Source organism: Pagrus pagrus (assembly GCF_965226575.1).
Source record: "Pagrus pagrus genome assembly, chromosome: 16".
NCBI classification, from domain to species: Eukaryota; Metazoa; Chordata; class Actinopteri; order Spariformes; family Sparidae; genus Pagrus; species Pagrus pagrus.
The window spans coordinates 4,198,462-4,211,062 of NC_140200.1; the positions used below are offsets into that span (position 1 = coordinate 4,198,462).

Below are 12,601 nucleotides of genomic sequence, written 5' to 3' on the forward strand. Positions count from 1 at the left end.
CATTATGAAAGGGAAACAAACTGTCACATACACCATTAACTGTTCCTACGACCCCCAGTAACACAGGGGTGTTTCTAATAGACCTATAATTGTTGTTTACATAGGCTCAGAGTCAAAGGACGCGGACACTGATGCTCCCTGACACTAATGCCTGCTGTTAATCTGCGTATGTCTAACCCAAAGACTTTTTCTTGGCTCGGCGGCGTTAGGAACTTCTGAAACTGGGCTTTCGTAGCACCACGCAGTCATGATGGATTTAGGCAGAAGAACGTCTCATTTTGAGCCGTTACGCTGCGGCTTTGTGTCATGATTTATTTGTGTGTGTATGTACAAGTGGTGGCTGATGACTCAAAAAATTCACGAGGACAGGAGTGAGAACAAACCCCACTGTGCCACGTTAGTTTACACTTATTTCAGAAATGATATTGAGATTTGTTAATGTTTTATTTTAACTGATGAGCCTCTCCTGATATGATTCCTCCTTATTCTATCAAACGTACGTCATGAACTCAACACTAACTCACTGACTAACTCAACAAGTTTACGTCCACTTCGCTTTTGAAAAGTAACAGTACTTTTACTTGAGTACAGTTTTTGGCCACTCCACCCACTTCTGTTTATTGTTTATTGTTTATTGTCTATCTCTATCCCCATAGCTTTTGTAATTTTTTCTTAGTCCACAAAAAATGACCAACGCTTACAACACACAGCAAGTGACGTACAAACAAACATGGGCCGACACCTGCCAGTCAAGCCAGAAAATACAGAATTAGAGGTCAACGTAAACAAATATTGGTTACTGACCAAACTAATTAGTTGATTTCCTCAACAAAACATTATAGCAAGTGGCATTTCTCCTGTTGTGTGGTGTCTCTTATTAGTTTCTGCTTGAGTGATTTTTCATAGGCATTTGGCAAGCTGACCTGTTTGATATACAAGTTATTTGTAGTAAACATGTTGACAGGCAAAAAAACAGCTTTCCATGTCTGTTTTTTGCAATAAGCTATCACTGCATCATGCTGTGAGTCAGCTGTGGATGTAAAATGGGCTCTCGTCATTTTATCATGAGAATAAATACAGGATAGGAGGGTTGAACTGGGAGGACGGCAAAGTGCAAGCTGCACAAAAAACAATATCAGTAAACCAACTTCTTTCAATCGCACTACTTTGGAAATATGACTAACTTCTTAGAGAGGTTTCTTTTTGTGCTGTTTTGATGTAAATGGAAGAAAATGAGCCTATGAGGTGAAGCAGATCTTAGAGCTGATTGATGATTAATCTTTTTAATCTTTTGGACACTTGGGGGCAGCAGAACAAGTTGTAAACACAACACTGACCATATAAAGTTGTTGTGAGAAACATGATAGCAAACACTTGCTTGTTCACACACCCAGCAGATACGTCTCAACATTAATATGCAGTTAAAGTTGGATTTCTGGTCACCTGACATCCAATACTGATTGTTGGTGACCATCACCTCTGGAGACACATCTGGCTCTCTAACTTGGCTTGTGGCTGACTCTGTCTGCCTGCTGGTGCTGAGCATGTAGCATAAAAGGTGAGTTTACTGCAAAAAGTCTCAAGTATATTTGTTTCAGTCAAAATATCTCATTACAATAAATATAAGACACAATCACCTACAAAGAAGAATTTCTGTCAGATATAAGGACTTTAAAAAAAGCTTATTAGAAGCAAGAAACACCTTGTATTCATTGTTTTGTGTTTTTCTTCCTGCCTTCTTTTGAAGTTGCATATTCTGAAAGATCCTAAAACACTGCAGATGTAGGTGACGTGTGGGTACGTCATTTAATTATCGCCACCTCTTTTATATTAAACATAGTCATTTAAATCAATTTTTTATAGAGGAATATTGATTATTGCTACTTTCAAACTACCTTGGAAAATCTAATTGATACATAACTGTAGTAAATACTGTATATTTCCCTCACACCTAAGTGCTCCTGATTATTTTTTTTAATTGATCAAACTGCACAGTTATTATTTTGTTTGCACCGCTCCATAGGAGGGTCAAACGTTGGCATCAGGTATAGATACTCACCTTTCACTGCTCCAGGCATACAGGCAGGTTTTCAGACTGAAGCCGCTCTGCAGCCACATGGTAAAAAAAAATCATCTTTCAGAAATGTTATCTAAACAAGCAGGCATCACCTTGGCAGGGGGGGCGTGATGTCAGCAGGTGTGGCCGGTACCGGGCCAGCTGCATCCTCCTCTGCGTGGTGTGAGCAACATCCTCACTGCCTCATAAACAAATCATAAAATCTTCACATGGGTATTTGTGGTGTGTGTGCGACGATGTTCAGATGGTTAGTTCATGTGAAAAAGATGAAAGAGTGAAACACTTGGCCAGCTGATGATGAGTACAGTTTCACACACATACACGCCGACAAGTGAACTGTGTCAAAATGTGCAGTTTTTTGGATTAATTAGAAAGGTTTGATTGAAGCACTGCCAGCGTCACAGCGGCTTTTTGGGTAAAATAAAGTCAACAACTCAGAAACAGAAAAACTGATGGCGGCACCGAGCTGATAAAAGAAAGAGATGGGCAGTCTGAGAAAAGAGGCACAAGAGCCGGCAGAAAGTCTTATTCCCTGCTCTGTCTGTAACGCTGCACGGCTACAAAATAGAGTAGGAATGTAATAATAATATTCCACTCTATAAACATCAGTCCAAACCAGAGTCCTAGTAAATTCTTCAGCTTTAATATCATTTTTCTGTCGGTGTATGTGAACCATTTATTCGCCGCCTTTCTCCATCCACAATCTGTTCGAAGCAGTCAACATCTTTGGAGTTTATTTGGAGCCACAATGACACGTGGCACTTTTTGCAAGGGATGAAAAATATCCCTCGGCCTGTTAATATACGGTGAAACCCTATAGTTGTGAATTCGCAAAAACTGTATAAAACGGCAGAGACACACACACACACACACACACACACACACGCTTTTTACATGTGTGTGTGCGACTAGGCTATAATATGTTTGGACGGAGCAGGATGCCAGGCAGTGCCCGTTAAAGGCTCTAATGTGGCGGTGGTTTCATGGTGGTTGGCACAGATCAGCAGGAAGAGGGCAAAGAGAGGGATATAAAAAAAAAAAAAAAAAAAAAAAAAGAGGGAGTGATGGGGGAGAGAGGGGGGGTCTGGGAGAGGGAGGGAAAGAGCGAGAGCAAGCTAAAGAAAGAGGGCTATAGTTACAGAGGCACACCACAGGCATCAAACGGTGGTGGATATATGAATTCTCTTTCTCTCTCTCGCTTTTTCTCCCTCTGTCCTCACTTCATCCCTCCCTCACTCTCCATCCATCCCTCCCTCTCTCTCGGGGTGAACGGCCCATTCACAGTGTGGTCCTGGGGTGATCAGAGTGGACCCTGCCCTCTCCCTCTCCCTCCCTCTCCCTCTTTCATTCTCTCCCCCCGTCTTTCATCCCGTCTTTTCTTTTCTTTTTGCCGTAGAGCGAGGGGGGGGGAATCAAAACAGTCATACTTCCCCCCTAAACTCATCTTTTATTAATCAGACCTCAGCAGTGTGTCAGGGGGAAGAGTGACGCACACGGGTTTGCGAGTTTAAAGTGAACCACGCACACACACACACACACACAAGCAAAGAGCAAGTACATGCAACTGACCGCTGACAAATGCCTTAGGGTGTTTCATATTTCCTCCGCTGCAAAACAGGCCATCGCGGAGAAACAGCAGAGAGCTCAGTTTGTGTCTGAGTATGTGTCAAAGAGAGAGACAGAGAGAGAAGGAGAAAAAGAAATTAGCGAGACAGATGACTCGGCTGCACCACACGACCTCCGTCTCCCTGTCATTCATAAAGCCCTCTCGCGCTCTCTCTTCTTTTTCCTATCTCCCTCACACACACACACACACACACACACACACCGGCTCACAGGCGGAGCAGAGCGGATATTCTGGGTGGTGTTATTCCAGGTGTGGAGTCGTTGAGGTCTCCATGCTGTGACCCTGTTATCCTGGGAAGAGGGAGAGTATTAGAGGCATGCCGGGAGAGGAAGAGACTCTATATCAAAAACACATTTCGCCCCCGAGGCTGTGTCACTGCAGCTATATGGATACAGATAAAGAGATGTGCACATATGTAGTATACACGTATGCACGAATGTTTGTGTTTACATGCAGACGTACGCATGTGCACAGATGTTAATGCATTGAGTGCATGTGCAAAACCCTTCTGATGGACTGTATCAATCATTTACAGGGAAAAGGTTGACAAGGACATGAAACAGGAGGGCCAGACTCAGTCACACATCCTTTAAGTAGCCTACTACATCCTACACTTCATTTCTACTCACAAGCTCAAAAATAAAAGTTATTTGTCACATTATTGTTTGGAAGAGAATACCAGATGAAGTTGAATAGATGTCGTCATACCAGAAACAGAAGAAGCACACACCTTCTGAGCGATGCTTTGGAGTGACTGTAAAACAAGTTGTTACACATGATGGATAATACATTATCTAAAGCATGATGAATAATTCTGAGTGGGGTAGTTTTTGGTTACTATTTGCATTTGAGAGGATGTTACACCGCTTCTTTTTTGTGCACAAAAGCTGAAGATAAAGCTGATGTAGATGATCACTTTCCATGCATCGACTACATCGTTTGCAATTTCAATTATTTCATTGCATTGATGCATATTTATATATGACACGTTGTAAATTCAGATTGTAATTGCTGGCAGAAATAATAAGCATTTTTTTTGCAAATAAAATGAACTTAAAATGATAAAAAATCATCTGTGTTTCTTGCAGTGAGTAAATAACTGTGTCTGATGGGCTATTTCTGCTCTGAGCTTCCACATCATAAACCATGTGATAATTTTAGAGTTGCTGAAATATAACTTCACCTCAGTTCGTTGTAAGTACAACGCAGATTGCCAAAAAGTTGGGACGCTGTGTAAAACAAAACAGAATGTGATAATTTGCTTTTGACGTACATTCAATTGAAAACATGTATTTTTGTAAATATATGCTCATGCTGAATTTGACGGCAGCGACACGTCTCAAAGAAGTTGCAGAATGCACCTGGAACATTCTGTCAGGTAAACAGGTTCACTGGTAACAGGTGATACTGTCATGACTGGGTATGAAAGGGGCATCCATGCAAGGCTCAGGTGTTCACAAGCAAGGACGGGGCGAGGTTCACCACTTCGTGAAGCCAAGATTGTATACATGATATTACTACTTGGGCACAGGAACACTTCATAAAATCGTTGTCATTTGTTTTTATTTTTGTTCTACACAGCCAAACTGCAGCCCAACCATTGACGACTCAGGGTTGTCGGAGTGAGCTGCTTGATAAATTAGTCTCGTTGCTCACATGCAAGTGTTTTACTCCTCGGTCGGCACTTTACTGCATTTTTAAAGTGCAATTCTCGGATGTTTGATCGTCACATTTACAGCCACTTTTCTTCAATTGTGTCAGGGTGTCCTTACATTTGTACATAAACGTACATACAAGTGTGTAACTATTCGACAGACACACAAACTCTTGGAAATAAACATTTGCTGACTTAGAACTGACCACTGAGGAAGGGCCTGTGTTGTTTCATATTGTGCATGCATAGATGTCGAGTTTGTGTGTGTGTGTGTGTGTGTGTGTGTTATTGTGAACAGTGTGTATAATGCCTCCCAAAAGCTTTCATGTCCTCAGTCTCATTCAGAGTTTGTTCTTTCTCTCCATAATTAAAACTGTATCATTACGACCAATTAGATCCTCTGAACGGTTGAAAAATAGTAACTGGCACTGACGAGAAAACAGAAAAAACTGAAATGCTGTTTTTGTAACAAGGTAATAAAATTTGGCACATACATATGCACGTTTTGTGCATGCTTTAACGCAGACATTCCTTAAATACAGTAATAAAATAAAACAGCAATCCGTAAATCTGCGCTAAATGCTAGTTAGCGCTGGGCTGGACGTTGAAGGCAGGCGGGGAGGAGAGGCAGGCTTCACCGGACGCCTTCACCGCCAATCCTCGATTTTAACGACTTTGTTCTTTGATTAAAAAACGCCTAAACGGTTCCAGTTGAGCCAGAGAAAGAGAAAAGAAATAAAACTCCGACTTCTAAGAGATGAAAATAACCGTTGTTCTCCAGTTTTAAGAGGCACGTGTGTTGGGGTTGGCCTGAGACGTCAGTTACGAGCTGCAGATGTTTGTATGGTTTTTTATGATTGTTGTTATTTTCAAATTGCGGCGTTTCCGTGATGAGCTTTACACTCATTAGAGTGTGCGTTCGCATGGGGCGTGTTTGCGTGCCGTGCACGGGCGACTGAGAGAGCAACATCCGAGGAAAAGGTCTCAAGTACTTTGAGCTTAATTAACCATAGTTCTAATCTGTGTGCCTTTTTAGCAGCTCATTATGCAGCCTAATGACAGGAAACTATAGAGGTGATTACACACTGATACACTACCCACATGTGCACAGTCACACACACGTATACACACACCTCTGAATTCAAGCATTCCCTGGCAGTGAACAATAGGGGGTGATGAAAAAAAACAAAAAAAAAAAACCCTCTGCATAAACAGTACTTTCTTGCTAATGACCTCATGCACACAAACACACACACATGCACTGGGTTCGGATCGAATGTTCATGTGGTTTCACGGGTTATGAGAGGAGAAAATGTTTTCACCTCTTCTTCGCTCGATGGAGAAAAGCCATAAAAACAGCACCTGCTCGCCTGCTCTCTCCCCTCCTCCTCTGTCTGTCTTTGAAGGCAGAAACAAAAGCAGTGAGGTAATGAGACGAGTTGTTTTGTTGCCATGTAACGGCGTAAAACACATCGCATTTACAATTGAGCCCGCTCTCATCCAACGCATCTTAAAAATGATCGGGCAGGTAAAGGTTTAGCACCTCGCTTCAAGGGTAAGGCCGGGGTCAGACCTGCTGAGCTCGAGCAGCTTCAACCAGTAGGCCATCCTGCCACTAATCTGCCCTCTATGATATAAATCATCCAGGTGAAGGCTAGGAGCCGATGAAAGCACATTACCTCGGCCACAGTGTAAAGAGCAGACCTGGTCGACACCTGGTAGGTGTGTTCAATGCCAGCGAAACGGTTTACTTCCCCAAATTATGACCTAGCTTTGTAATTAATAGACGTCAGACCAGCCAGAGAAATGTGTCTAACTGTGTCTCCTGCTGACTCGAGTAAATACGACTGGAGCCGGTCCTGCAGAGCTGTTGACCTCTGCTGACCCGATTTAAGTTCAAAGTCTATTACATAAAGCTACACAACCATCCCACAGATTATCACGAAGAACTGCTGGTATCGTTCACCTCCCTATTGTAACTACACATTTTTTAAACTATGCCATCTCTACAAGAGCATCAGGGCCGTAATTATAATATATATTGGCGGGGGAAACCGATATGCTCAAAAGTCAGTCTGATGTGTTAGTGGAAGGTGCTACGGATTATGGCCTTGGATGCCGTAGTTGTTTTCCATTTGTTTTCCAGGCCGGGAAATCATTTTGGCATCCCGTCCCACTTTGACAGAGATTAGCTTCCCTTCCCTGGTATCCATAAAAATCTGCTTAGTTTTCGGCAAATTGCCCACAGAAGCATCTTTATCCTTTTATTGAGGCAATATGTTTTTTAAAAACCAGAATACCAAACTAATCTTCTAAATCTTCTTCAAACTAATCTAAATTGATAACAGCCAAACATCCTCCGGCTTCCTCTTCCTGCACTCACGTCTGGTTGCTCATTCTGTCTCCATAACTCTCTCGGCAAATCTCCACACTGCAGCTGAAAATGTACAACGTAGAAACTTTCAACAAACTGCATGTGTGATGAGAAAACAAGTACGCTTGGCAGTTGGATCACGTGATTAGTCTGTCCTGAAAAAATGCAGTAGATGCAGTAAATGCAGTCTTCCTCTTGTTGACTTATGTCTCTGGCCTTCTCTGTACCTCACTCTTTTTTTCTCAAATGCACAAAGACGTTGTCTCCACGCACTGTACGCCATTCAGACAATCGCTTGATTATACTGTATTAATACCACACTGTGATATACAATAGGAAAAGAAGATGGAGACGAAGGAGACGAAGAAGAAGACCAAAAAAACAAAGACAAAGACAAAGAAAAAGAAAAAAACTAAGAAGAAAACAAAAAAGAAAAAGAGGAAAAAGGAGAAGAAAAGGAAGGAGAAGAAGAAGAAAAAAAAGATGAACGAAAAAATAAAAATAAAATGAAGAAGAAAAAGAAAAAGATAAAGAAGGAGAAGAAGAAGAAAAAGGAGGAGAAAAAGAAGAAGAAGAAGAAGAAGAAGAAGAAGAAGACGTATTCCTTCAATTCATTTTTTTTCTTATTTTTACACAGGCCCAAAACACACACCTGGGTCTGATACTCATGCATTTGGAGTGATGTCAGAGTGAAGGGGGGCTGCCCTGTAGTCAGGCACTCCAAGCAGTTGCCTTGCTCAAGGGCACATCAACAACTGGCACTTCTTCAGCTACCAGTCCACACTCCGTACTGACCAGTCCTTGTGAACTGGCCACCCATGCCAAGTCCCCACGGCACAAGCTACTGCTGAACCTTCCTTTACTATCACGTAACCTCGATCAGTATCTCTCAGTATTGATAACAGTTAAAGAGAAATACAAGAGTTATTACCTAAAATTGGTGAGAGGACCGAATGTTTCATACCCTACAAAAGAGGTCACATTAACACTCACCTCTGATTTTAAATGCCCAGCAAAAGTTGATATAAATGACTTAAAACCTGGCAGACTAATATCAGTCTGTGTCACAGCCTCCTCTACTTCCCACCACTGCTCCATTTATGACTCACCGCTTCCTTTCCAATCGACTAGTCCTGAACACTGATAGTTTTGGCAGTGATCAAACTTATTTATGGACAGTGAAGAATCGTCCTAAATGTGTTTTAGTTTGATCTCATCAAAATAATGATGTGATAGGCTGTGTAGTGACAGACCTGGCTTAGCTCGGCAAAGCATTTTTTGATCTATGACGAAGAGAATCTGTGAACCTGACGCCTGTCCAGCTGTTGAGTTGGACAGAGCTCGAGTCATCTGTGTCTCAGTGCCCCTGTCTGTCTGTCTGTCTGTCTGTGTGTCGGTCTATCTGCATGTCTGTCTGTCAGTCCATGTGTGTGTGTGCGTGCGTGCGTGCGACAAGCTATCGCAGCCAGAGCAGGAGTTCAACTTGAATAACATCCGAGGCAACACAGAGGCCTGAATAAACGGCGTCGCGACCAGAACCGGCTCGTAAAAAAATTCAATAAATGTCATACATCCATCAGTTTCTATCAAGCGCGTCAGTAAATACCACGTTTTCAACGGAAGGTTAACTTTATGAAAGAGAGCAGGGGTCGCTTCACTTGGATGACGAGTGACTCTGGGCCAGCATAAGCAGGATATGCTCGCAGGGGCCCCCTGGCCGTTTGCTTCAGCAGCGTTGGCACGACTGCAGATAGGCATGGAAGTTCAAGTTATGACTTTCCCCGTGGAGCCATACAGGGGATCCGGCAGTTATTGTCTGAGAGTTGGCCCCCCCATGACGGGCTGCGAGGGTGGAGGTGGTGGGGGGGGACGACGACGCCTGGAAGCTGGAAGCTGGAAGCTGAATGCTGCATATCTCTCTGTGTATATCACTGTCTGCGTCTACTATACGGCTTACGGCTCTCTCTCCGGGTCAGCTGAAGCACTAAACCACACTGACCTCAGGAAAGATCAAACTGACACATAACAACACTGTGGAAAGGTATCACTCCTCCAGCCTTTAAGAAGCCCTACATTACCCTGTACTGTGTGTAGGTCTCTCTCTCTCTCACACACACACACTGAAACCCTCACACCTTCCCCACCGCTCATGCCACTTCCGCCATAAAAGCCCTGGCAGTGATCCACGTGCCCATTAGCACGCGCTAAATAACTGTTAACAATGTATTACCCAGACTCCCCTGCTCCGACACTTCTACCCTCCTACCCCTCTGCGCCCCTTCAAAGCTCACAGGTAATTATGTCAAAGGTTTTTTTTAATAAACAGCCTATTCAGCGCGCAGTGGGCTCGGCCTACAGTCACAGTGACAACATGCATTTTTTTAAAAACGACACACGAAAAGTCAAAAATGTGTCAAACGCTTCGACTTGTCCGAGCAGGAAAAGGCGCAGGTGCAGTGTCTCACACTAACGATGGCTTTATTCCAGTTAGTTGAGCCTGAGCTGGGACACTTAAAGGAATATGGAGCCACTGGTTAACATCAGTGGCCACACCTGTGCTTTTCCTGCTTCGACAGTGAAAGTGTGAAGAAGGGGCCCTGGGCTCTGATTGGCTGTTAAATATCACCAGGTAAACACACACACACCTGCACCTGACTGCAGAATGTGTATTATAAATAAATATTCAATACATTTTATTACATTTATTTTTCTGATGGAATAAATTAATAAATATATTTTAAATTAATACAACTAAATCTGTTTAATTGTGCATAATTTATTGTTCAAAATGCACCAAACCAAATCCGAGACGCTTCGTGACGCACCAGCACGTTCATATTTTTATGAATGGAGGAGAAGGCTGCGTGCGCAACCTGTGTTTTACGCGTGTTTAACAAAAGCAGTCCAATCTTAAATATCTCACACGCGGAGGCTAACGCTTAGCTTAATTTATCCAATTAAGAAATAAACAGGCTTCACATACAAATTAGAATAAAAAACATTCAAAGAGGGTTATTTTTACGCAGCTATACGTCCATAACAAAAGATGTGCAGAGCTGCCAGACGGTTAAAAAAAAAAAATAAATCCATAACACAACAGAGGCCCGGACACAGAGAGCCTCCAGTATTTTTAGAGCCGATGCATCTGCAGTTTGACTGAGAATCACCGGCCGGCCTCAGAGAAATTAAATGAGCCTATAGCCCGTGTTTGTGGAGGCCCAGATACAGAGCGCAGCAGCTTCAGTCCCAGCGCCTTCAAACAACGCGTTCCGGTCATCTTGGCCACAGGTCTGTTTCTAAATGGCTTCATGTGGAGTCACAACTGTGCTGAACAATACGCGTTTTTCTCTCCGCTGTGTCCTGCGTGTCCAAATATTCCTGCACGGTTTGACTGAATCTCTCTCTGGAAAAAAAGCAATATTTTTAATTTATTATAATATTATGGAGGTATTAAAGAGGCGGGTGGCACAGTGATCTCTGGGACGCAAGAGGCCCCGCGCACCTGTTAACGAACGACAATAAATAAATAAAAAAAACAGAAATCACAAAATCATGTGTTTATAAAGCTGCACGACACACCACTGCAACGAAAACAGTTTTATTTGGTGAGGAATGATTAAAACCAACAGATGATTTTATTATAGAGACACGCCAATTAACTGCAGGCTGATTAAAGTGTCGGGCCTCATTAGAGTCCTGATGCTCTGCTGAACGAACCATTTATTCTCACACACTGTTATGAAATATTATACAACTGTTAAATATCAAATTTTAAATATCATTATGATTATTATTGTGTTATTATTAATATTATTATATCACTTATTGTTCTAGTTTTATTTACTATAATAAAGATGTGAACACGGAGAATGTTGTTTTAATTTATCTTTATTTTATTTTGTTAACTCTTAACATTTAATGTGACAATATCAAACATTATCTTTTGTCACATTTCACATGTTGAAGCTTTTCTGCTAAAATACCATTAAAAGAGGGTGAAGTTGTGTGTTTATGTGCAGCCTGGTTGTAGAAACAAACACAAAGAATTAACGTGCTGTGACCAAATCTGTGTTTTACGCGCTGAACATCTCAGCTGTATATGTTCCTCCGTGGCGGCTGCGGGGCTGATGTTGAATCAAAAACTAAACTCCACGTCAGACTTGAGCCTAACCTATTTAATTCTCACGGAGGTATTAAGAAATAGCACATTTTTTAAAGCGCCCGGGGGAAGGTGAAACACGAGGCTGTTTGATCTGATAACTGACGCGGATAAGGGCACAGACCTTCTCCTCTGACGTCCGATCATTTACGCTGGATTTATGGCAATAAACGACGAAGACGTGTTGTTTATTTAACCGACGAAACCACCAGAGGCCTTGAGAGCTGCGCGAGTGATTGTGGCGGATGAAACATCACTGAACCAAAGAGGAAACTTACCAAAAAATAAAAAATAATAATCTAACCCTGATGCCAGTTATTGTGTTTCACACAGGCTCATCAAACGTATAATCATCAGCCTACGTCAGGTTGTAACACAGCAGATTAAACGCGGCATTAATTGCTCCATTAATAAATTAAACGCTGGATGCTGCATGTTGAACTGCTTTGCGGTCACTTGAGTGTTAAAGGGAATTTGTGGGTTTCAGTCTGAAAAAAACCTGCACACACACACACACACACACACACACACACACACACACACACACACACACACACAGTCCTTGTTTATTTATAGCCAGGTCCTCCACCTCCATATGTTATAGCCTCACGCATTCCCCGCGTGACCACACGCTCATTTACGCGGGGCCTTGAAAGTGCGGGCGATTACTTCCAAACGTCTCAATTAAATCTGTGATCCTGTAACTGTCT

The 12,601-nt window shown here is 42.4% G+C and overlaps 1 protein-coding gene across 1 annotated transcript in view; it reads right to left on the reverse strand.

Moving 5' to 3' along the window:
• LOC311271488 (uncharacterized protein) overlaps positions 1 to 12,601 on the reverse strand; it is a 107,988-nt gene that overhangs the window by 30,651 nt on the left and 64,736 nt on the right. The window lies entirely within an intron of this gene.